The sequence below is a fragment of the Psittacula echo genome (assembly GCF_963264785.1).
Source record: "Psittacula echo genome assembly, chromosome: 4".
In the NCBI taxonomy this organism is placed as follows: Eukaryota; Metazoa; Chordata; class Aves; order Psittaciformes; family Psittacidae; genus Psittacula; species Psittacula echo.
In genome coordinates, this window is record NC_137738.1 from 111,017,020 (window position 1) to 111,042,878 (window position 25,859).

Genomic DNA, 25,859 nt, shown 5'->3' on the forward strand with positions numbered 1-25,859 from the left:
GAATTTATCTTAGGATTGCAACAGCTAGCTTGTCTCTGGGAATTTCACCTCCAGTGTTTCAGCAGTTAGCACCATTTGTGCTTTTTTACACAAAAGAAGCATTTAATAGTATATCTTAATGGGCACTTTTAAAAAATGAATTTGATATATGCTCACTGCTTGTTTTGAAGGGTAGAAGGATGATGACAGAAGGCTTCCCTTCCAGTTTTATGAATTTATGCACTTTATCAGCTGTTTTGCTCTGTATTGGTGCTGCTGTACTTAAAAATTGTATGAAACTACTTGCCATACCTATCATTTCGTGGCTTAATCACTCAGCCACATTCCTGTCATGTCCTTGTCTACTCAGGCTCTGATCTAGACACCAAAACTAGTGTTTTACTACTCAGGGTAAAGAGTATGAGACCAGAAATGGAATCTGCATCTGCACACAGCAAAACCAAACAACACAGTAAGGTCACAAGCACAGTTCACAATTTAGTATGCAAAACTACAACTAGGGAAATACTCAGTCAAAGCACAGCATTTTTGTAATGCTCTGAATTAGGATTCGATCCTGTTTGCAGGAGTTTCTATATGAAAAATATTGTACATTATTTGATTTCTAGTGGAGTCTGGCCCTTGGGTCAAAACAAAGTGGCCAAGTAAAGCATTCTGGTACTACCAGGCAGAGAAAAGACATCTGTAGAGGGGATTTTAGCAAGTTGCTTGATGGAGGTTGTGCCCTCATTGCTTGTTGTTTGCGAGAGGCTTATTTACAGGTCTGCATCCAAGGAAATATCTCTCTGCTTTATTTCATGTCTTCGTTGAGCTGAAATAATGTATTACTGTTGGGTTTGGTTCTTGTAGTTTAAGTAGACTAAGTTTTAGATTGTTTGAAAGCTGGAATTGATTAAGAAAAGGTGCAGGGTTGAACTCTCTGAGACTACTGTGCAGTTATGAACATAATTCCTGCTTATTCCTGCTCTTACGCAGGGTGTTAGCTTCTGAATATTTTGGTGCCTGCCTGCTTGCAGCCCACCTCTCTGCCACTGATGCTGAGGCACAGCTGAGATCAGCAAGGGTACTGAAAATTTAACATTCATTAGCACTGTGAGGGAAGATGGAGCTCTATGCTGACCTTATCTCATACAGGAAAGCTTTAATTTTTTTTACAGGATTCTGGCACATCGGAGACCATTAGGGAAGGCTCCAAAGCAGATGCAGTGTCCTGGTTTATTATATTACGACTGGAGTGGAAAGTTTTTCTGACTGGGTGTGTTAAAATACTGTACGGTCGCTTGCAGTTCAGAAAACATTCTGTAAGCACAGTCTTTTTTTCTGTACTTGAATTGTTTTGCTCTGAGGTGATCTAATGACATTAGATCAAAAGCACTTGGAATACTTCTTGAAATGCAGAAAAGTACAGGCATTTGAAAGAAAAGAAAATGAAACAATTTCCTCACACCACAGTGCGAAATAGTGCCTAGGTAGGACTCGGACTGTTGGCACAAATAACTTGTTTATTACTCAATAATAGGGACAATGTTTAGCAATTCTGAAAAAACTCCTGTCAAAAGGTGAAGGCGTTGTACAAACATGAACTTAGCACATGCCCTTATGTAGAGGTGTCGTGGTTTAAGCCCAGGCCGTAAATTAGAACCACGCAATCTACTTCCCCCCCCACCCCCCCGGAGGGATGGGGAGGAGAATCGAAAGAATGTAACTCCCACGGGTTGAGATAAAAACAGTCCAGTAACTAAGGTATAACACAAAACCACTGCTGCTACCACCAATAGTAATAATGATAAGAGAAATAACAAGGGAAGAGAATACGATACCGCCTGCCGGAAAAGAGAGCCCGACAGAAAAGAGCACGTGCCCTTCCGGGTAGCTCCCAGTTACATCCCCCGGCATGACATGCTGTGGTATGGAATACCTCTTTGGCTAGTTTGGGTCAGGTGTCCTGTCCCTGCTTCCTCCCGGCTTCTCCTCCTCCTTGGCAGAGCATGAGACTCACAAAGTCCTTGGTCAGGGTAAACATTCTGACCAGCAATTGAAAACATCGGCTTTATCAGTATTATTCACAGGCCGAAAGTCAAAACCACAGCGCTGCACCAGCTACTAAGAAGGAGAAAAACTGACTGCTGCTGCTGAACCCAGGACAAGAGGGAATAGTCCCATAGAGGCAAACTTAGGTAAAAGGAGATTAAATAATTTGTCTTATTCCGTGTTTTGCCCAAGTTTGGTGCGCACAGAAAACCTCTGCTACACCTTTGAACAGAACCTAAGTGTCCCAGCATGTTCAATTTCATGTCTTGGCTGGCATTGTAGGAAATAGTTGTGGAGCAGAAATGCTAATCTTTAAACTAGACAACGGAGCATGAATATTAGAACTTTAGAGTTTAAGGGAAAAGATTCCAAAAATGCTTCTTCAAATCTTTGGCAGAGGATTTGGAACTCACTTTTCCTGCACACACTGATGGTGTGTTCATCACATTTGCTGAACACAAAAAAGACAAATGTTTTTATTAACATCTGTGTATCAGCATTTTTATTGCTCCTGGAAGAGTATTTGACACATGACAGATTCCTACTCAAGGTACAGGTTCCAAACAGTTGAAATTATTAGCCTATTTACCCAAAACATTTAAGTGTTGGAAACAGCAGTGGTATCCAGGGTTTAGGAGCACTTCTTAGAAGTGCAATTCTGTTTGCTGTTGAAACATCATAGCCTGAATCCAACATTTTACCATTACCCAAGTAGTGGTGGAAGGTGTTTTTTGCCTGAGGGATATCTGACCTCCCACATATTATTTTGTCTGTGTTTGTATGTTTTCTTTATTTATAACCGCAGTGTTTGTGATAATAAAAGGGAAACAGTGAATTTTTAGCACTTGGCAATCTTGGGCATATCTTATTTAAGAACAGACTCAAGATAAATGCATCTAAGCGAGTTGAAAAGGCCTTCTTTTAAAGGAGTTGTATGGTCTTCTAACAGCTTAATACCGTTTATAGATTTTTCTGGAATCATATCCACGACTAATTACCCCTAATAGTCCTGACACCACAAAAATCAGACTCCTTCTAGTTAGCTCCTTTGTTCAGAGATGTATGTTGTACAAGATAATTCTGTGTAAAAGCTTCATGTAAAACTAGGCAGAAAATTACAGACGCATCTTCTGACCTGGTCATATCTAGCATCGTGCCTGCTGTCCTCAGGATAAAGAGGGTACTCCAGGGTAGAGACGTGAGTTGTTACTAACTTCTAAGAACTCAGTGATCAGTGAACATAGAATCATAGGATGGTTTGGGTTGGAAGGAATCTTAAAGATCATCCGTTTCCACTCCCCTGCCATGAGCAGGGACACCTTCCACTAGACCAGGTTGCTGAAAGCCCCCTCCAGCCTGGCCTTGAACTGTGCTGGGAATGCAGCAGCCACAGCTTCTCTGGACAACCTGTTCCAGTGCCTCACCACTCTCACAGTAAATAATTTCTGCCTTATATCTAACCTGAACTTCCCTTGTTTTAGTTTGAACCCATTACCCCTTGTCCTATCGCTACAGTCCCTGATGAAGTGTCCCTCTCCAGCATCTTTGTAGGCCCCCTTCAGATACTGGAAGGCTGCTATGAGGTCTCCACACAGCTTCTCTTCTCCAAGCCGAACAGCCCTAACTTTTTTAGCCTGTCTTCCTGAGGTGCTGCAGCCAGAATGTGAGATTCATAAATAAACATTAACTTTACTAGACATGAAAATGGTAGAACTAGAGTTTGAAGCAAAGATTAGATCTCATTGTGCGAATGACATAAAAATTTACTGCCCAGACAATTATGCATGATCATTGGTCAGAAAGACAAGTGATGATATCAAATACAGACATTATTTCACTTTTGGTTTTGCCTTGAGATTATTGTTCGTAACCCCACTACTGCAGGTCTTGCATTTATCTTCTTTCCTCCTCAAAGATGTTGCTTCATTTGGTGTCCATTTAACATCCCTTAACAAATTTTGGATGTGAGAAAAGAGTTCAAAGGAGGCTGTTTCTGCCTGCCTCAAATTTGAGGGATTTAGCCTACATGAGATTGGATGAGTTCATGGGCGCTAGTGATTTAGAGTCTTTCCCCTTTCATATTAATTCTGCACAGGGGACGCATCCACTTCTTTAGCTGCTGTAAGATCATCCCAGCTGCTGCCGTCTCTTCAGCCATTTCCAACATAACCTCCCTCTGTGCATTGTTCACGAAATCATAGAGGGGTTGATGTGGGAGAGGATCTCTGGAGGTCATCTGATTCAAACCCCCTGCTCAAGCAGGGCCACTTAGAGCCAGTTGCCTGGGACCTTGTCCAGACAACTTCTGAATATCTGCAATATTCATCTGATCTTTCTCAAATGTTTGCCGTCTACTGCTTCCCTGAGCAGTCAGTTAACTGTAGTAGCAAATGCTTTCTAAGCCTGTAATGTCTTCCCCTTGAGCAGGCCCTTTCGATCACTTGGAGATTCCCATATCAGCTGTATTGGTGAGGAAGGGGCAATTGAAGATGACTGCATCCCTCTGTAGCTCCAAAAACCAGGACAACAGAACAAGCACAAGTGCGTGTTGTGAAGAAAATTCAGTGTTTCAGTATTCCACACAAGCCGCAAGCATTTTTATTGACTGCTTATGTAAGTAAGAATTCCCGGGGCTGGCCCTTATTAAAATGGGTCCCCTTTGGAGACTGAGTCACCTAACCCAACTGCCTCAGGTGCCTTATTCCTAGAGGTATCTGGTTCTTTACCTTGATTGTAAAAGAGCTTAGATAAGTTAGACTTGGCTAGTTAGTCAGTAGGCATTTGAAGTCGGTGGGAATAATTGTCCCTGAATATTTACAGGCTCTTGTGTGTATTGGCCTAAAGAATAGACATGTGATTGGATAGGAAAAAATGGGAAGATGTTGCAAAAGCTCTTTCTCCCTTCCACATGCAGGTGTGATTGCACATGAATAGGGGACAACAATATAGAGCAGGAGTGTTGATGAACAAAGTTCAGCAAAATGGAGATTCCCTGCTTTACTCTACCTATTTAATTACAGATTTTGTGTAAGCTGGTACAAGAAGTGGTGTGTAACATGCAGTAACCTTTCCATAAGTAGTTACAGAAGAGACCAGCAGAAGGGACAAATTCTTACTATCCATTAGGACCCAAATAACTGTATGGAAGTGTTTGAGTTGCTTTTGAGTAGGTTTTTGCTTACTTATGGTTTCCTTGGGCTACCAAAGGAATAAATTCTTTCTTAGCTTGGCATTGCTTATTTTGCCTGTGTGGTTTTCCTGTAGCAGTTGTCAGTGTTAATAATGTACTGGGGTTTGTTTCTTTGCAGCCTTGCTTGATTCCCTCCTTCTCTTTGCAAGTGGCTTTATGAATGCAAATTGGTGGAGGGTGGTGTCGTGTCATTCCCATGGTTGGTGCCAACAGGAGTCAGTTTTAGACATTGAGAATATAGATGAAACCAAGGCCTTCCTTCATCTATCTTCCTTGATCTGCTGCTTTTCTGCCCTTCTGAGTGAAGTATTTTGTGCCCGTTTTCTAGCAACAAGCCAGTTGAACTACTTTAAAAAAGATTTAGGTGCTGTTCTACAGTCCTATTACCTCTAAGAGAGATGCTTCTTTCAGAATTCGAGGTTTTAAACCAGGTAAGTCAATGATTTACCCACATGTTCCTTTAGTGGGAATTACAGGAGTTACTCCTGCAGGTTTGACAGTGGAGCTGAACTCCTTCCAGCCTCGGCCCCTCACTTCTCACCTTTTCCCATTTCCAAGCATGCACAGCAAGAAGCCAGAGTGTTATCTAGATGAAGACACATCATCACACACAAGTCCTTCTGCAGAGCTCATGACTCATGCAGCACCATATGTATTGCTACACAGGGAACTGGTCCAGGTTGTGTCCTGAGACAAGGGCCAGCGGAAAGGCACTGCTTTCCTGACAGTTAAGCAACCAAATGCTGTCCAGGAGCAGTGAATATTATCCTTTCCGATGTTATGAATTTGTTACATGATGCTAAGCTGATCTCTTGAACCAGATTTTGGACTGTGGTGGGTTTTTTAAGTTCACAGCTTGATACAACCATCATGAATTACCAGAGCTATTGGCTAGATGCAAGTGCCATGCAGATGAAAGAATGCTGTTTCACACCACATGAAGTATCATAAAGCAAGCAGTTCTCTGCCAGGTGTTAGGTGGCTGAGACTGAGGACTCAAAAACACCACCTTCTAATAATTTGAAGTTAGATTCTTTGTGGACCTCACTTTTTCTTCAGTTAAATGGACTGCTGCCTCACAAGGAAGTCTGGAAGATTGAATGTTTTATCTTCTAGAGTAGAATACCCAGAAGATGAACACTGTAGGAAAGCCCTTTGAGATAAATAATACTGTGTTCATGTCAGGATCCAGGTAATATGTAGTATATGAGGCATGAGAACAAACAACTAATAGTTCAAAAGAAGTGCTGGGTAGTCCCATTCAGTGAGGCTGTTTCTTGAATGCTCTCCATGAGGAAGAACTGGAGGGGAAGAAGTATACCTTAAGATTGTATCATAATACAAATATAAAAAGAGTACTAATTAATAGTGAATATGTAACCATAATTTTGTAATAGCCCCAATTTTTAACACTTGATTTGGCAACTTCTAGTGCTGCTACTTAAGTGTTTGACTTTTAGATCCTTATTACTAGTGGGGAAGCAGACGACAGGTCTGCAGGGCTGTCCTAGAAAAATCTTTTTCATTGCAAATTAATAGGCATAATTTGCAGGATGGTAAATGCTTGGCTCCTGCCATTGTCATAATTGATCTTAAAGTGTTTCTGTGTTACTGGTGCAATGTAGCTGCTACTGAAATGTATGGAAACATTGTCGCTGCCTGGAGCAGTTTTGCGTTGCACCAGTTAGCACTTCTGCAGAATTGTCTGTGCAAATAAGGTTTGGTGATTTAACCAGTGTTATGACGTTCAAAACCTCACTTTACATATTTTTATCTTTAACTTACATTTATAAATTACAATACCCAGATTTGTTGTCCTAAAATATCACTTCTTGAGGAAAAATATGGCCTTTAGATATGTAATGGCAGTATTTTTATATGCTTTATTTCATGTTGGAAGCTTAAAACTGTGCACCATTCTTTAAGAAGAAAAGCCAACAGGCATGGAGTGTATTGTGTGACAAAGTAAAGGGAAATATTATGTGCCATTAAAATGCCAGTACCATCACATGTAGGCAGACTAACAAAAATACTTCATTCATATTTTATTCAAAAAAATGATACTAATACTAGAATTTCTTTAATGTTTCACATTTAAATATATGGGGTGATCTATGTAAACCTTTCAGATTGTTTGAATTAAGTGCACAACAGTGTGTCTTGCAAGGGCAAGGTTGGTTAAATAAGACACATATCTTGATCCAGGAACCGTTTTAAGGCTGCTGAGGTCAGAGGAGAGATTGCCTTTGGATGGTGGGAATGCCCACGCTGTCTTTTCTGGGCTGTAGCTTCCTACGCTAGGAGATGAATCGAATACTTGAAGTCCCAGAAGAGAGAGTGATGGGGAGAGTGATAGCGGGGGATCTCCAGAGGGAGAGGAGGGAGTGTGAGCTGGGCTATACATTGCCTCTGGTACAAGTATCTTGTTGCACCCACTTCTATGGGATGTGGAGAGAACTGGTCTCCTCATGGAGGTTCCAGAGTTATTTAGCTGAAATATGTCCTTTGAATCCTTAAGGTGCAGAAATGAAAGGAAGAAGTTAGGATCTGCCAGGAACATTAAAGTTTCTGGAGCACTGCGGTTCCTAAATGTCAATGCTTTCATGGCACTGTTTAGTTTCTCTCACAGAGGACAAGCTGGATTAGATACAAACACCCCTGGTCAGGCGAGGCGGCCGTGACCTGCCGAAGCATTTGAGAAACAACCGCATTAAGTTAGCTCAGAGTGAGATCTGGGGTAGCTTTGGGGATACATAATCTGAAAATCCATGTCCCTGGTGAGGGTCTTTTATTTTATTTCCTTTAAGTTATTTACCTTCACTCCTACAGCGGAAGGAGGCTGCGAGGAGGCAGGCAGACAGTGTGGGGCTGTGGGCTCCTGGCACTGGTACTGGAGGATAACCACCTTCCTGCCATTCGTGTTAACCTTTTCAAAGGACATGGAGGGCTTTGATTCGCATGGTTGGCTTCACAGACTATTACTGTTTAGTTCAAGCTTTGCTGTTTAAAAGGTAGAAGAAAGAAGGAACACTTCTCCTCTCATGAGACCTTTTTTTAAACTACCATCAAAACAAAAATCCTCAAAACCTTCACAACAAAAACCTGATAAAACCTGTCCTTTTTCTCTAGAGTTTTTACACCTTATTATCAAGCTCCTTAACAAGAGCCATACAAGCAGAGTACTGGACAGCTTTCAAATTGAAGACTTTATTCTTTCTGGTGTTCACTTGCATCTAATGAGGAGCTAAACAATTTGAATAAGCTGATGTTATTGTAGGGTTTAACTTTCAGCTATTGCATGGAGCTTTATTGTGGGGCTGGTTTAGATAGTTAAAGTCTTGGGTGCACTCTCTGCTGTCTGCAGCCCTCAGTGAAGCTCTCCACGAAGGAAGGAGACTAACAATAGCCTGTTTCTCTGCTTGCCCGAAGGGTGGGATTGGTTCATCGTGGTTGGCAAGCACCTCAAATTGGAAATAAGCGTGCATGAATAAATATTCCTTTGCCTGTCATGATGAGTTATGGAGATATTACAAAAATAATTGTCTTCCCTTCATAAATCAGTCTAATAGTTAACTTTGGTTTGCTTACTAATTCACTGTTCCTGCTAATCTTTCTTTGGTTTGGGTCAGATTCTTAAGCGTAGGAATAAATCATAGGTCTGAGCCAGAATGCTTTTATGCTGCTTTGTTGTTGTTGCTGGGGAAGAAAAATGAGTCTAAAACCAAAATAGTCGGCGTCTGTGAGCACATCTACAGTACGGTGATGGCCCTATAATGAGGTATTCGTATTAGCTGTTCTACCCTGATTTGTAAAAGTATTTTTAGGCAGAATTTTGCCTCGTTTATTTAAAACAGTAATCACCAATAGTTTTAAATGGTCTGGTTAATTAAATAGATTTGTGAAGCTAGATTTACTGAAAAGTAAAAACCATGAGAAACAAGGAAGCCGTATATGCCAGAAGGCATATGGAATAGTCAAATAGCCCTAAGGCACATGGAATAGTCAAATATTATATATGTATGATATACACATACTCACTAGCAAATACGGGTTAAGTGCAAATCCTTTTAAGGAGAAAAGAATCAAGCCAGCTGGAAGGAAATTGTTGTATTCCTGAGTTGCTGGAAGAAATACGTTGTCAATTCATATTGCAACACAGCTATGAGGACTAGAAGCTGCATAATAAACCAAGTACTTCTAAGATAGTGCTGGCACACTAGCTGCATGTTCTACAGCAGCATTTTCTAGCCATGTTCAACAGCATGCTTGCTATCACTCCTCCATTTGTTGAATTCAGGATGACCTTTGCATGAATAAAGTCAAATAGGATTAAGGCAGGAATTTTCAACAATGGGAAAGAGCAACAGATGTAGCCGACTTTGAACGTGGGAGGATTGTTGATGCACAGTTGCCTAAAGGGAGTGTCTGTGGTGACAAAAAATGGGGGGAAAACCACAATAATTTCCTAAAAAAATAACGGAATAAAAGAAAAGCAAATAAATAACAAACAATCCAGAGGAACTGAGTGATCCCGGTTTTCACTGAGGTCGAGCTACATGTGTTTTTTGACTCGCTGCCTCTTTTTAGACATTTTTTTCTGCACTGTTTTGGAAGAGCTGTCTGTTCTCTGTGACTGTCACTGTATGAGCCATCTGAAGGGTTTGTGTGATTTAAAATATTTTAGATTCACATTTTCTGTGCGTTGTTCAAAAGTCCTTGAATGGAATATAGGGGGAAGGTGATGCTGTTTCTCTGGAGAGCTAGCCATGTGAATACAAAATCCAGATCCTGATAATATTTATCCTATGCAGAGGCATATAGGTGGATCTCAAATGCATGCAGTGCAAGCACTCTGTATATAAGCTGTGACAGAAAAGAGAAGAAAAAGGTTGAAAACATATTTAAAGCAAGAACTTTTTTTGACAGATCTTTAGTAGTTTTATACTTCATGTACCTGAATTTATTTTCATCATAATAAAGAGGACATGCATTTTTCTTGGGAGATTTAGAGAAATACTTTTGTACTTCATAGAAAAGTATTTGGTTACCTCTTTAAAATACAACCCGTTGTTTGAAACTCAATTAGTTTCCTTATTGAAAAGAGCTATTTTGCAGTTTAGTAGATAGATGGGTTAATCCCTAAATGATACATCATAGTTTTTAATAATGAATAATGCACAGATTTTAAATATAGTTCATATGTATAATTCAGATAAATCAGCTTTGAAAAGCATGCATGGGAAAAGATTTTAAAGTATGAATGAAATCGTGCTCTAGCACAGTGAAAGGGCTTTAAAGGAGCTAGCTAGAAACTAAAGTAATTAAGGAAATCATGTAAACTTTATGAAAAATATTGGTGAGGTTAATATATCAGAAGTTCAACTGTAATATTTAGAGCTTGATTAAACACACACTGATTAAATGCCTGCATTACACTTTAAAGAGAGCTATACTGTTGAGAGGGCAGTCTCTCTCTGTAGAAAAATCATTTGGATTCAGAGGATGTAGCATGGTAAAACATCTTCTAATACAGCTTATCCTGCCTCTTCCTATACTCCTTTAGAGCAGAACTTGATGAGGCAAGCTGTGAGTTACCCACTGGCTGATGACACTGTACACTCTGTTGTTGTAACACATCTTCCATCCCAAAAAAGGAGTCTTTCAACAGACATGAACAAAAAAAGAAAGTTGGCATCTAGAATTGAATATTTTGAAGAACACAGCTCTAGGTGCTGGAGGCTTCATTAGTACTTTGTTACCTTAGTGAAGATGTTGTGGTGTTTAATTTTTGGAACTGGTAACAATTTTATATACATGCCTGGCATCTTTAGCACCAAGAGCACATAACTGCCATTTGAGTAGATTCAGCCCACGTGGCTGTAAGAAAGTAGCCTTTATTTCCCTGTGCAATCCCTGTAGAGACAGATGAAGCTCATCAGTGTGTAAATAACTACTGGCATTGATTGTGCATGCACGGTTGTGTGAAAGGCTGTCATATTCACAACAGCAAAAGCTTAGAAATATGTTTTGATGATGACTATTAGACATCTGGCTTTTTGTAAGTATTCATGAGACTTAATGCAGAGTCCACTGAAGGCCACAAGAAGCTGAAGTCCTTTAGTTGCTCCTTAAGTTCGTGGGCAGTGAAATCTTTTCATCCAACATTCCGTGAGTACGAACTGGGGCAGGTTAAAGCAGTTTCTAGTTCCTTAGTTGTCTTTTGAATCCTTAAAGGATGATCCACAAGTAAGAGTACAGTCACTTTTTTCTTCGGTGTGCCAGCCCAAATCTCCATTCTCCCTCCCTTCATCAACACTCCAGAGACAAGGAACTGTAATCTTGCAAGAAGACTTGCAAGGGTAATTTCCTGGCTTCCTTCAAGGCAAATAGATCCTTAAAATCCGGTTCAGCCAATCAAGCTTTAAAAGTATCCTAAAATGTTACACCATTTGAAATATTTATAAATGAAATACTGTTATATTTTTGTATTCTTCATTTTTGTTCTGATTGTATTTTATCCTGGAGTGCAATTAAAGTAATTTTTCACTTACAAAGCAGATAGAATGTGTTTCTGTTATTTTAAGTGACCTTAGTTGTTTTCATATATATATTTAGACACACACAATGTGTATGTGTGTATTTTATTTGTGTGTATATATAATTATATACAAACATATCTTCCTATATTTATTACGTAGAAAGGTATGTATGTTATATGTGTACCTTTATAACAAATATACTTCTATTACATGCACACAAACTTTCTAAAAAGTGAATTAAAATAGTAATTTGATACAGATGGTGTAGCAGAGCATGATTAAAATGTTTAGTCCTAGAATCTGTTTAGTTACTCAACCATATTCAATAACAGTGTAACCTGTTATCATAAAGTTGCCAAAGGGCTCTCAAGAACTCCATGAAAAGCTTTGGTTTTATCACTTTAAAGTAATGCTGAAGAATTGATGCATTTCTAAAGTGCCCGTATGGTGCTCTGTACTGCTGGTAAGTAGTTTGTCATGATTTTCATTGACAGCAATGACTCAGTAACATAATGTGACTTTATCCTTTGTTTTGAGGCATGGGTGTGTAGACCAAAACCCAGTCAATAGGCTTAAGTATAAAACTGTAGCAATCCAAATATTGTGTCCATGCTGAAATTCTTATAACTGTAACCACAACCCTTCTATTGTGCTTAAAATGATAATGGAATATTACCATTCTTATTTTAAAAAAGGGGGGGATGCTTTTGAGGGCTTTCCAGAGAAAGAGCTTTCTCTGCAAATGCATTTATCTGTTCTTACATTTATTTCTAGCAACAATATCAGGCTTTTACAAGAAGCATGTTTTGGTTTTTGCTTACTAAAATTATAATTTATTTCAGCACAATATTTATCTTTTATATTTACAATTTTACAATTTATCTTTTTATATTTACATATTTATTATTTACTCTTGTTGTCAAATCTCAAACCAGAATGTGACGTAGGTATGAGTAACTGGGAATAACCAGAAGAGAATTCCAGTGAGAGCTTCCACGTTTCTAAAGTGTTCTTCCATTTCTCGTCTCCTTGGGAATACGATTGGTTGATTTAAAAACACAATCTGTCTTGTTTTGCAAGTACTTTAAGAGTCTGAGAACCCATACAATATGCAAGACATTAACTAGTTTGCTTCGGAGCACTTTCATCTTTTTAGGAAGAATGTTTCTTCCTTTTTTGGAAGAAACATTTATTGAGTAAAAGGCAGGCCAGATCTTACTATGGTCTCATTTCTGTTTTGTGCTTTTCAAGTTAGAGGATTCTTTTAAAAGCTGGTTGGTGGGTTTGGCCACGAGTTTAGATTCTGTAAGAATGTCCCTTTTGACCTCTTTTTGTAGTGAAGTTAGTTACAAGAGTATTGCTCATGTCTGATTTAGGATGTAAGAGATCTCTGGAGTTTTCCGTAATGTGTGGGCAGTGATAGCATCCCCTAAGGCCAGTGTGAAGCATCTAGGTCAGACTTATGGTCTGAAGAGTCTTTTCTAAACAACAGCTGCAGAAGAGGTCTTGGGAGGCTGGTCTTGCCTACCTAGACTCTTCTTTTGATAGTCCAGGGCCCTCCTCTTACCCTCTACAACCTTGCAGAGAGACTGAGAAGCTATGAAACAGTAGCAGCAACACTGCCAAGGTTTTATATATAGGAGATAATAAAAACCATTGTAAAATGCCTTTTGAGTATTTGAATTAGTAAAAAAAAATAGAACAACTTACATGAACTTAACTCATTGATAAAATACGCTATGACTAAAGTAGCATGCACACTATGTATTTATCAACTCCTCATTCTCCCAATAGAGAATGGGAATCTACTTCTATTTGAGTAGTCTTTAAATTTTACTGGAACTGTGGGCAAAACTGCTCTTTGACCTTCCCTCTTGTGCACCTTTAAAGGTAAGGGGGGTCTTAGTCAAGTGATGTCACTGTAGTTGTTTCCTAGTCATGTCTTGGGTCATGTTCTGCTGGAGAGTGTTGCCTATCAATCTGCAAACCGTAAGTCTAAGATGACAGATCCTACACCTTTAAGCAGTTTTTAGAAGCTCATCTAACTTGGAACCAATACTCAAAACAATCTTTGTAGATTCCATTGGAAGCTTATTTACAGTGGTATCAACAAAGTATAAATGGTATCAACAAAGTATAAAGTTGGCTTTTATACATTTATCAAAGTTTAGAAATTGCAGCTAGTTTGCTGTGTTACCAGAGCTCTCCCTTACATACACTTTCTCTTCTCTTTATTCTCGCCATTTCAAAGGTTGTCATAATCATTTAATCTCCCATTATGCAATTAGATATGTTGCTACACATTTATTAGCAAACTTACTGTCAGACTAGTAGTAAGGCTCTAATTTACACTTCCCAAAGCATGGAAATTCCTGTGCAGGAATAAAGGCTCCCTTCTTTTCCCTCCTCCACCTATCCCGAGGTGCTTGTGCAGTGAAAAGTATTGCAGGAGATGGAGATGTGTGAATGATAAGTGCTCTACACGTTGCAACACCTGGACGTGATCAGACTTGTTAAAAATGATGTATGAGGTTTGAGCCTGAGTTTTTTTGCATTTGTGCTGGCTGAAATTTTTCCTCCCATAGCTCCTTGGGGTTCTCTGATAAATCTCTTTTCATCCTCCAACCCAAGGGAGCGTGATCTCTACCTTCCCCTACAGCCCCTTCTAATGGCACTCGTACTGCTGGTTGGAAGACTGAAGTCTTCTTTGTGCGGTCTTTCCATCTAGGTGTTTCCTAGTCCTTCCTGCAGATGAATATTTGGAATCATGAACAGCTCACACCAGAAGCATGTTAATCATTGCATCATCTTGGAACCAGTTGAGAGCCTTTCTTTCAGGAGTGCTTAATTTTATTTAAGCCAACCATGTAAATTAAGTACAGAAGCCACTTAAAATGTAACACTTCCTTCCATTTATAACCTATCAGCTCAAAGGTGTAACGTCTCTTAAGGGTTTTAAGCCATTGGATAGTAATGTATTAGGGATCCAGTGATGTTGTCTGTCATGTCACTGTGGAGCTAGTGACAGTTAATGTGTGGATTAATGATTTAAATAGCGTTGAAAGACCAGTGAATCATGAATCTGTATCTCTGATACTGCCTTGGAAATACCAACTCTAAACAATCAGAAGCTCCTGTAGAGTTGTCTCTTCAGGAAAACCTATTGGGCTGTCATCTGTATACAATAGTCATGAGTATTACGTGTATTACATATAGAATAGTACATGCTAAAAACCCTTTCAAGTTCCTTGTGTTACCATATAGTAGCAGTACTGGTTTTTTCTCTCTCAGCATCTTGGAATATTTTCTCTATTTACAATCTGCAAAATTTGTTCCTTGAAAACAGAATCATCAGTTTGTCTCAAAGCTGAGATAATACTACAGTATTTACCGTATACTGTTTTTCTCAAAATGTTTCATTATTTATGCACCTGACAATATATTTTTACATTAGGGAATTTTAACCAGGAAAAAAAGCTGCTGAACAAATTCTGTTGTTCCAAATGTTAAACTTACTTTTTACATGTTGATGCAAATAAATAGCGTATCCAGGAAAAAGAAAGCTATCTCTGTGAACAACATGCTAATATTTAATTCAAAATGTTATGAAGTAGGTCGTGGGGATCATTGAGAGTTTTACATGTGTAAAAAAAAACAAACACAAGAATTGACTGCTGTGTGTTGCTGTAACACCCCTAGAACATGGCTAACGCCCAATTACTGCATGCTTAGACTTGGATGGTAATTACAATTGAGCTGTAAAATATTTTGACAGTTTCCAACTGTTGTGTGGTTATTAGCCAGGCATCATAAGGGAACGAAGTACAGTGATTTGATTAGTTTTATATCACGATCTGCTTAAATAAGGACTTTGAAAATAAACATGTAGTGTAAAGGGTTAATCAAAAGCAGTATTTAATTACTAGCAGCTTTTCTTGACTTCTGCAGGAGACAATTCTTCTTTCATGAAGATTTTGCTTTCTTCAATGAGACTTGCCATACCTTTATGCTTCAGCTTGTAATTTACAAGCTTTTACTTGTTGAGTGCTAAAAGCATAACCACACCAAATTTAATTTGTAGCATGAAAATTATGTGTGTGCTTTTCAAGAGGATAGATTTGCCGGTGTTGAAGCTAGACAAGCTTGTGTTAATTACATGTTATAAAACAAAAAGGATATTTTCATTTAACATGCATTTCTCCTTTTAGCTACACAAGTCCCAGCAATTAGCAAATTTGGGTAGTGTAAGAATTCCTGGAAAAATATGTATTAAGCCAAGTGGCACTTGAATTGCTCTCACTTTTACACATATTTTTATTTTGAAATGAAAGTAATAAAGCAAAAATATTCAAACTACATGCAAATTAAGCTCCAGATAGTGCCAGTATTATGCTCATTAAGCTATTGAATCTTTGAGTAGTGCCTGTTATTCCATAGGGGCTATTCACGTAATAAGGTACTATTCAATCAGGTAAAGATAGCAATCTGCCTTCACGCTGCTTAAATAATGCTTATTCCTTTGGGCAACTAAAATAAGTCTGCCATTCCCTAATTTTTCACTTGCTTAATTTATTTAATAATACTTCTAGGATTTATGCGTTGTTTATAAACAGTATTTGTGAGTGAAGCATTGCTGGTAAAGAATTTGTCATGAATTACCACCTTGGTTTTCCTTTGAAAAAAAGAGAAAAAAGGAAGGAAAGAAAAAGACAAAAAAAACCCTGAATTAGTTGTTGTTTCCCAGTTCGCTCTGCTTGTGACATCTCTGCTGTGACTGGATGCTGAATCCAGCTGTTTCAGTTACCAGTGTTGCTTACGTCTCACTGCTTGCCCCAATACCTAATTTCACCCATCTGTAATCAGGTGGTTTCTTTTCTGACTGTTGTCCTGGGTTCGACCAGAACTCTCACCTTGCAGATGAAGTAACCTTTCTAATGTATCCTGCATGTTTCAAGTGGCTTTGTGACTTTCTGTGGAGATGTGCTGAATGGAGAGACCCTTCCTCTCTGCTGGTGTTCATGAGAAGCGGATGGGTGGTTATACTTCTTGGCAGTCCTGGGGTAACAGTTGGACTTGGCGATCTTAAAGGTCTTTTCTAACCTAGTTGATTCTGTCATAGCCAGTCTCCTAAAAACTAAAAAAGAAAATATATACTCTGTACAATTATTCATTTGAAGAGATGTGTTGGTAGTTATTAACTTTCTGTGTATTCAGATAGCTATTTGTCAGGAAAAAGTCAAAAACACACTGTGCTTTTTGCAAGCGAATCTAATTAACACAAGCTAATCAGTGCATGAGTTGCTTATGGAACAAACAATGTAAGGACACCACTGCAGGCTCAATTTTTTAAAGGGGAATTTGTGTGGGTTGGTTTGTTTGGGGGTTTTTGGTTGGGATTCTTTTGGTGAGAACTGAGGGGACAGTGTGAGGTGTTGCTCAGCAGGAAGTGGGGGTTTTCCACCTTGTTTCCCCTGCTGTCAGAGAGTGGAGGGGAGCTTTGCCAGGCTTCTGCTCATTGGTAGCAGCAGCTTGTGCCAGCTGTGTCCTTTCCCTGTAGGACTTGGAGTTAAGAAACATGGAGAAGGCAGGTCTGAAACACGTCTCAAAAGATCACCTGATTCCTGATCTTTCTTCAGGCTCGTCTTCCTTATAATCTGCATCAAGGAAAACTGAACGTAAAATTTCTGCAGCGGCTGTTTTGATGCTGACTGGAGTGGGAGAGGCAGTACATGTCTTCAAGCTTTATTCCTGTCAGTACATCTCAGTATGATGTTTGTCTTTTTCACAACAACCTGATGTTGTTGACTTATGTTCAGCTTGAATAGACTGTTTCCCCCACATCCTTTTGTGAAGAACTGTTACCTAACCAGTTCTTCCTCATCCTGCATTTATGTAAATGATTGCTTCTTCCTATGTTGCACTTGTACCTATTGAATTTCACCCTGGTTTCTTCAGAACTTTTTTTATATGATCAGTGTTCTTCTAGTGCATTTGGTGTCCATCCCAGATTCGTGTCTAGTGTATCATCCACCTTCGTAATCCAGGCTTTCAACACTGAGCCCAAGAAATACTCTTGGAGAGCCCCTTTCAATGCATAATTTGAAGAATCATTGAAAACTGGGCTTAGATACAGTTTTCCAGCCTGTTTTGCACCTATGCTATGTGAGTCTCATTAAGGCTGTTTTCTGTGCATCCTTATGAGAGCATCTTGAGAGACGAGGAATCTCTTAACTGCAGTCATAATGTTATCTGCTACTTCTCCCTTCCCTTGTCTGCTTACCTCATATAGAAGGAACTTTGACTGTTTGCTATGACTTCTTGATGACAAATTAATGTTTGTTGCTTGTCTCCTTTTAACTTTCATGTTCTAAGAAGCAACTTAATTATTTGTCTCACCTCTTTTTTGGTATCTTGTCTGCATTCTTCCACTTTGTCTTTTTTTATGCTTTTAAAGACTGGAAAGGATGTAGATTTTGCCTGCTCCTCTAATATCTCATCTGTTGTCAAGTTTTCAAACTGACTGTTAATTTCAGATGATTTTTCATATTGGTTCTTCTAGTACCCTAGGATTACATTAAATGTGTTCAGCTGATCTGAAAGCATCTGGCTTATTTAAGCTGTTTTCACACCTGGCTGAAATCTGACCTTTTTGTGTCTGATACTAGTAATGCTAGTCTCCAACCTGCATCTGACTTGCAGAATAAAGGCAGATGAAGAAAAAAGAAATGCAATTAAGCATTTCAGATGTCTCCCCATCATCTATGGGTAGCTTCTCCTTTACCACTAAGTAGAGAAGCAATATTTGTATTAATCGCCATCCTTGTGGTTGTTTGTGTAGAGGGGGCTGCTGATTTATCAGGGCTAAAACTAATATGCTTATTTTATTTGCACCCTCAGTTAAGAGGTGTATTCTGCCTTCAGTGGCACCACATCAGGTTCTGTGTCATCAATACTAGGCTTAAAAACACTGAGAGCTCTAAGCCCCTCCGCACACAGAAGTTGTTTTCCTTTCTTAGTGCAATACCAGCACAAATCTGGCATCTGTGTTGTGTTCTCAAGTATTTAAAGTATTTAAAACAAAGATTTCCCATCTCATCTTAGCAAAGACTAACGCTTCCGTAAATTTGCCTATGTCTGCGCATTAATATAGATGATGCAGTAGATTTACAAAATAGGTATCTATCAAGTTCTGTGGAGCAATATCACCTTAATGATAGATCATCAGAAGCTTGCCTGAAAAAACGACGTCTGTCGAAATGTTCAGAAGAGTGGGAGAATGACTTGAGTCTATTTAATGGCTAATGTCAAAAGCAATTCCTGCAAGCAAGTTCACTGTGTTTAGAAAGAATTGGCAGCGACTCTCATTTTTAGTTTGCCTTGTGCTTTCTCTTAGAAGAGATTCTTGTGACCTTTTCTGACAAGCTCTAACACTTCCATTGTTTGCTGCAGGCCTTTGAAATGTGGCAGAGATAGCCTTGGGCCCAGGGAGGTGCGTTTTGCTAGTTCAGTTCACTTTTAACAAAGTTAAAAGCTTTGAAAATTGCTATTCTTCATCTGTGGTTTAAGTTGCTTAATTCTGGCAACCTGCCCAAAACCCTGAACATTCCCATCATGGCAGAAAGCCAGGGATTGTGAACCAGCAGCATCCTGGTAGCTCATCTGGGCTTCCAGCACAGATTATACAGGAGCAGAGACTTCAGCCCATGTGGCACTGGGGCAGCTGGAGGAAGGAAAGTGGACACAAGGAAATTGTTCCTCTTCTGAGAGCAGAAAAATGAGGCCCCATCCCTGCGTGTGACCTGTTCATACTGTTACATTACAAATACATATAATCATCAGAGAATGAGCTCAGCGTTCAATTCCACTTAATGGTATGAATTATATACCTTTTACTGGTTTTTTTTTTAATTGAAAACATGTTGTTCAAGACAAAGATTATACGACCTTGGGGAAGAGAAGGTAGATGAGCCTCAGCCAATTCTTTTATAATAGTTGAATCTAAGAAGGAGCTCACTATGACTTTTTTCATGACTATACTGACCATCAGGTAAAATTATTTGCACATAAGTAACCAATTCATTATGTTGTCTCAGATTTGTCTCTTCCTTACAAGCTAATTAACATAGTCTTCTCCTTGCCATTAGCTAATAAACGTAGGGCTTCTCAACCTGGTGAAGTAGCTACCCTCGCTCCTGTGTAGGACTGTTATTCTCTTTTAAGAACATCCACAGAGGAAGGTAGTCATCTTGAAATAAACAGTTTGTCTTGTTCTTAATTGACTCCCATGAGCAGACAGGCTCCATGTCCTGTTGCCCAAGTGAGGAAATTGTCCAGTAGTTGACATGTTGTGGCTTGTGGTTCTGAAGGTTGAGTTCAGTTCCCAAATACTTGGGATTTTTTATCCTTTTAATCCCCAACAACGAAAACCAAAGTGAAACCCTAAAAAGCTATGCTAAGAAAAAGTTACTTCATTTCTAGACAAAGTAAAAGCTGAAAAGAGGCTACCAGGTAATTAAAAAATTATGAAATGAAGTACTTAGCAGTTCTGAATTGCCAGGTTTAAGGTAGCTGCTGTTACTGTAACCTCTCCCACCTTTGTGCGCTGTGTGCCTGCAGGTTGTGTACTTGTACACATTGCAATTGTATGACTACATACCATGATTTTCTGCTGGACCACTTCCTCAGTGCTCGGAGCAAAAGTAACCAGACCCTGTAACAGAAGAGGCAGCTGTCTGCTGGGCTGCCATTTTATATTTTTGTAGGAGCTGGATGGTGTTTAATGCAGCGTGATCTCTTTGTTGTCTTGGGTGAATGCTACAGAGCCTGAACAGAGCTTGCAACACAGAACTGGTGTGTGACACTGAGCAAACTGCAGTGTTTGAGGCAATGAATGATTGTGTTCCTGTCTTGGGGATGGCCAGGTCTTAGGCTTCATCTTAACCAAAAACCAACTTCTAGACTTAGACAAGTTATTCTGAGTGCTGTCACCTGCCCCCGGAGTCGGGAGGAGTGCTTTGGTGGGATGCTGTGGATGCGTACATCAGATTCACAGTAGGTGATGTCCTTTAGTTCTTGTGGTAGTCTGTTCACTTTACTGACTCAAGCAAGATACTCTATTCAGACTGTTTCCTTCTTTGTAAAATACCGGTTGTGAGTCTCTTGTGTCAACATACTCATTCACCCATCACAGAGTGCCCTAGTACCGTGTGAAGACTATCATGCCAGAGATCAGAAGCAAGTTGAAATGCTGTGTTTGATGCAGCATTTGCATCATACTGCTTAAATGAAGCTGAGTGCCTTACACTGTATGTTAATGGTAATGAATAAGAAGCAACAACTTTTTGCCTTCAGCTGTGAGATTGGGGTATGAGAAGAAATGGGAAGTGATGATCAGAATAAAAAATACCATTGTCGTGTTTGTTTGTGGGGTCGGACAAGTAAAAGTTATGTGGATGAAACTAACTCAAGTATGAGGTACTTGCTAAACCTTAAACACTGGGACCAGAAGTGACGGGATGTTGAAAGACAAGCATTGTGTATATGATTCAGCACAAGCTGTGTAAGTTTAGGTGTGAGTCAGTGAGGGAGAGTGACAAACAATAGGAAGCTGTGGCTGTTTAAGAGAGGGAATACAGTAATGTGGTCTTGATGGCAGGTATTATCTTCATCAGCTCTCCCTTGGGTCCAACGTATTCAGTATATTAAACACAGCATCGTACAGCATGATGTGGGACCACATTGTCCATCCACCTGCAGCTAATAAAGTGAAAACATATTGAAAGCACTACCTCCCCCCCCCAGTTATTTTCAGAAGTAAACCAGGGTGGATTAAACCTTGCAATAACTTTTTCTCTTCCACAGTAGTGCGAGAAAATGTGTGCCTTTTGCAGATGAGCACTATTTGGAAAACTGTTGAGGAGGAGAGCAGAATATCCAGGTGGCTTTGATTGCTTGGTTTTTTTCTTCCAGATTGAGAGGCTCTGTCGCTCTTGTTCTCTACAAAGTTGTATTTGTTCCATATCCCACTACATTAGGTGGCATGTACATACTCTAGATGCTTTCCTTTCTTTTCTCAGGCATAGTTTGGAAAAGCTCTTTCCAGCCTCATGGCCACCATACAACATTTGTAACAGGCAACTGAAAGCATGTGAAATGTTTTAGAATGAAATCATTTCACCTACTTGAGCAACAACTAACTTGAGGCATGTCCCAGGGATTTCACTTTCCTCCTCACCTTGCCAGATTCAAACATGAGAGCATCATGTCAGCTCAGGCAGATGTCTAAATGTTAAGGTTATGCTTGAACATGGATTGGTTTGTGCTGAAATTTTAAACCTGTAAAATGATAAGCAATTAAAAGCTTATGCCTAAGGCTGTTAAGATAAAAGTTTGTGTTTTGTTGCATATCCACGTTAGCTGTAGGCAAAATCAGAGGAGTGAGGAGGGCAATGTTTTAAGATGTCTGATGCTGGAGAAACCCGGACATTACCTAAGAACTTGTTGCTAATCATATATAGGAAACAAATTCAGTGAATCTGTAACACATACCAGGCAGGACTAGAGACATTTTGTGTAATCGTATGCCATGCAAGTAGAGAGCAACGAAATTAAAGAGTATGCTCCGAAACTGCTAAGTTTGTGTATCAGAGTAACAGGATGGCCAACTCCTAACATTTCTTTCTGGGAAATGTATATTTTGTAATACATGCAAGTGCACTTCTCTTACCAGAAGCAGAGAGCAGCACCACTTGTATTTTGTTGTGTCACTGAAGCCATCATAATGTTATAGTGACCTGCTACTTCAAAAATACTTAACTACCCAAAGTAAAGAACATCTCAGCGCAGCTGGGTCATAAGGGTGTTTTCTCCATCGTTGGAATAACACAGAAGGCAGTTTTAGTCTATCTTTGCAGACTTGATTGCCATATCTATTTTGGTCCTGATCCTAGTTAAAAATCAGATTTTGACTTATGCCTTGCCTTTTCCACAGCCCAGAATAAACAAAATTGAATGCACATTGGACATGTACAGACTTTGACAAAGGCATAGATTTTACCAAGTGAGCCGCATTCAATTTAGGGTACTCCTGGGCTGAGCAATTCCTATGAGTAAAGCCTTGTTTTTTTAAAAAAATTAAATTCTAGAGTATAATCTTAATGATGTAGAATTATCTATTTGACTGAAATGTATTAGGGTGTCTTGTTTCTACTGCACTTTTATACCATTTTCAGATGCTCAGTTCATCTGAGTTTCCCAAACATTTTCTGCATCCAGCTGCAAGCTGCACATTTTGCCTCACCTAGTTATGTGTTCACTTACCTTTATCTTGCATGTTAATGGTTTCATAAGGTTCAGTGAGCCTAGATAACATTGTAGTTTTGATAGGGGTAAGGGAAAATCCCTTTTTTTTGCCAGTCAAATTAGTAAGAGACCGTTGCCTGTACTTGCTTCTTGAGGAACAAAGCTTGTTTATTGACTGCTTGTAGGTTTCCCCTGTTCTGAATTTGAGCTCTATCTCAATCTCAGCTGCTTCTCCTCCTGCAGTTCATTACCGTTCCTAGGTTGTCCTCTCCTTTCCTCTTTGGCAAGTTGTGTCCATTAATATAAAACTCAAACAACACAAATCTTCAGTCAAGATTCCCACAGCTGTTGCATACTTCTTTTTTCTTAACTCCTCTCAGCATCTTTCTCTTCCAGCCATCAACACTGCTTCTGCTCTCTTTAAATCCTGTACCCCATGCAACCTGTCAACAAGCTCTTGCGAGTTGCTCAGACTGAGCCCCTACGATCTCCCTTCTGGGTGCTCCCCAGGTCTCATACAAGGGCTTGATTCATACTTCCATGTTCACATCATCAGTTCCTGTCTTGATTTTCTTCTGCTGAGTGTTAGCCTCTGTGTGTCAGGTGCAGCTCAACCATCACTTTGCGAACATCCATGCACTTGGTGCCACATTTGAGAGCAGCATAATAATTCTTAACTTTTTTTTAAACTTATGGATGCAGCCTAATATTTAAAGCTATTGTCCTCTTGTTATCATAGAGTAATGGTCTGATGGAATAATCTCCCAAGAGGAAAATTGTTATACACTATAAAATGTATTCACTAAGTTTCCAGAACATGTAAATAAAAAGAGTAAAGAGACTTCAGTGCTTCTGTTGACTGTGAAACAAGATGGTGCTGATTCCAGCTGATAAATCCACCCACGTGATGCTGCCTCTAGATCTGAGCTACCATGTGAGGGACCAGCTCTGGAACCTCTGCACTTGCCATCCAGTTAGTCCACAGCTGGATAAAAATCAGTTGATGAGATTCAGTCATCTATTGATCAGTGAGCAGATCTGGCAATCTGTTGTGGATATCTCATGCTTTTTAGTGGCATTTCCAAATGAGTTCTCAGGGACTTTGGCTTTTGGACTCAAAAAGCCAAGTCATTACTGTGGTATGATACAGAAGTGCTCAAAGAATTATGTAAGAAAAAGATAATTAAATTTTCTTTTAATTTGTTGAGTTCCCACCAACCTTGTTGAGCAAACACATGCTAGAAATAGGCACTTGGTAGTAATTGTGTTTGCTCTAAGCCTGTAACCAGTATCTACAGGTATCGAAAGAAAATGTTTTTCATAATGACGCTTCACCAAAAAAAATCAGATCTAACATTTTGTTGACCCTTCTGAAGGGATGTCAAGTGCTCATGCACAATTTCGCATTACTCATATGTTTCCAGTGTGTCTTGAGTTAAATGCTTTTATCATACATTAAATAATGAAAGCTTTGACTCAGGTGGTGAATAAAAGCATAATATTATCATGATATTAACTCCACCTTTATCCAGAAATTTGGAAAAGACTAAGTCTGGAAAGAAAGCAATATATAATTTCTGCTTTATCAGTTAGAGAAAACTGTGTAAGTACATTTTGCACATCATAAATCTTGCATATTCTGCATATAGAAAATCTACAGTGAATGGAAGGGCAAACACAGAAAAATTTCCAACTGAAGAATAGATTTTCAAGGAATTATAATCTGGATTTTAAAAAAATGTTATTTGTAAATAAAATGCAAAATTCTGTTAAAGGTATTGATTTAATAGGCTTGGGTGTCCTTTTGTAATACCTAGTTTTAAAATAAAAGTTACCTCTTCAGTTTTTTACAAGTGCAATTAAGGATTTGAATGATAATATTGGCTATGGCCATTTCAGGGTTAATCAGAAGGTATTTAGGTGCTAACTGGAACATTTAACAGTTCTGTAGAGACTTCCAGCAACAAGTGTTAAGACTTTATAGTCATCATTTAATATATCGGGTAAGTAGTGCTCTATGGTTTGAAGATGTAGCTCTGTGTTTTAAAAAATTATTAAAATACCTTTTTTCCACATCTTGATGGTGCTATTTTAATTATTTTCTCCCAGGAGTGTTATTTCCATATATATAATTTGGATAGCAAATATATTGTAAGTAAAGTAGTACCTTAAATTTGGGGTCACTGGTTAGTTACTGGGTTTTGCTTAAAGTTGTAAACAAAACAGAAGAAAAACCCAATATTAGTTACCTCACTCTGATTCTGGAGTAACTGTCTGGCTGCTCCTAAGCAGTATTTATTTCTCTGACTAAAATCTAATGCACAGTGAAGAAAGTTTGTTTATTGCTGCTTTTTGTTCCCTATTTTATATATCCCTGTTAAGATGTTAATTCAGTATATTCAGAGCTCTTGTCTCATCGTTAACAGATTTGTTCATGCTTATTTGAATTGCTGACAGGATTAAAAAATAGAAAAAAAAGGCAAAACTCTTTTTAACAAGTTATTTCGTACAAATGATCTGGTAAAAAAAATCTCAGCAAGGCAGACATTTTGCACTTTCTAAATGAGCTGGCAGTGCTTCTATCTGATGATGAGGGAGGTGTGTTTATAAAACAACTTCTTAGGGCTGAGTGTCAAGGTAAATGAAAAATTACTTTCCTAGTTCTGTACATTTTCTTCCCCAGAAGCAGTGAAAACATAAATCAGTTGGTAGCTAGCAGCTAATTGCTTTACACTGACATACTTTAGTCAAGCGGGGGCATCGTTGGTCTTTCACAAATAGGTAATATGGCCAAAAGG

At 39.0% G+C, this 25,859-nt stretch overlaps 1 protein-coding gene across 2 annotated transcripts in view; it reads left to right on the forward strand.

Moving 5' to 3' along the window:
* EHBP1 (EH domain binding protein 1) overlaps positions 1–25,859 on the forward strand; it is a 223,642-nt gene that overhangs the window by 115,123 nt on the left and 82,660 nt on the right. The window lies entirely within an intron of this gene.